The following is a 1,120-nucleotide window of genomic DNA, read 5'->3' on the forward strand; positions in this document are numbered from 1 at the left end:
CTTTTTCTGACGCACTTTGTGTGTGACAGTGTAAACATTGTACCTTTTCATTATACATTCTTTACTAATGCTTCCCATTTAAATGGTGAAAGAAGCGAGAAATCATTTAAACTGCCTGTAAACATTGTGTTATTTTCCTGTGTTTAATGAACTCATAAAATAGTGTACATAGCTGGTGCACATCAGCAGTTTGTAATCACCAATCTTGTCGTTCGACTTTGTGATGTGTGGGTATAGCGCTATGCTGCCTGTGAGGATTGAGCAAAAATATCATTGTTCTTGTTATCTGGGTTTCTGCTGATATTGGTAAAGTGAAGAAGAAACGCAAATGTTAACTTTTAATGTGCTTTCTCTCGCACTATGCATCACGCTTGGAAAATAAGACCAAATTTGGTCAAGAAAATGATGTAAGTGGCTATATATCTGCATTGTACAGAGTAATTACTTTGCTTAGCTCTTAACTAACATCACTGTGCCATGCTGGCTCAGAAAAAAAGCCGAAATCTGTGATGCCATGAAAGCACAGCTCAGCTCACAACTAAATAACCTCTACACTGATGCGAGCTCAGAACACCATCAACTGAGACATGTATGTGAGATCACTGATACATCTCATTTGATTTGTGTGTGAGATCACTGATGCATCTCATTTGATTTGCTTTGTTACTGTTTACATTTTGATTCCTGAATAAACTGTTTTTGATTGACTTTATCTGAAGGTTAATCATTTTTTAGAAGAAATCGAACCTCTTACACGCTCATCATCCCAATGGAGTAGATGCTGCTTAAAGTGAGAACACCCCAATGTTGTACAATCCTCGCCCTTTAAGTATCTGTCCCATGAAGAGCTCCGCTGGTGATTTAACTGTGGTGGCTTGGGGGGGGGTAACTCTGTACTTGAAAAGAAATCTTATCACTTTGGACTCCATATTCTCCTTTTGCATTTTATTTAAGCCTTCCTTGAATTGCCCTCTCGGCCAAACCATTAGAGGAAGGGTGGTAGAAGGGATGTTTTAATATGTTTAATGCCATTTTGGTGCATAAACTGTCCCGAAAGTGACTCGGAGTCCATCAATAGGAGATTCTGCAGTAGAAGATGTCATGGGATGGACCTCAGTCC

The sequence above is a fragment of the Polyodon spathula genome, chromosome 5, assembly GCF_017654505.1.
Source record: "Polyodon spathula isolate WHYD16114869_AA chromosome 5, ASM1765450v1, whole genome shotgun sequence".
NCBI lineage: Eukaryota > Metazoa > Chordata > Actinopteri > Acipenseriformes > Polyodontidae > Polyodon > Polyodon spathula.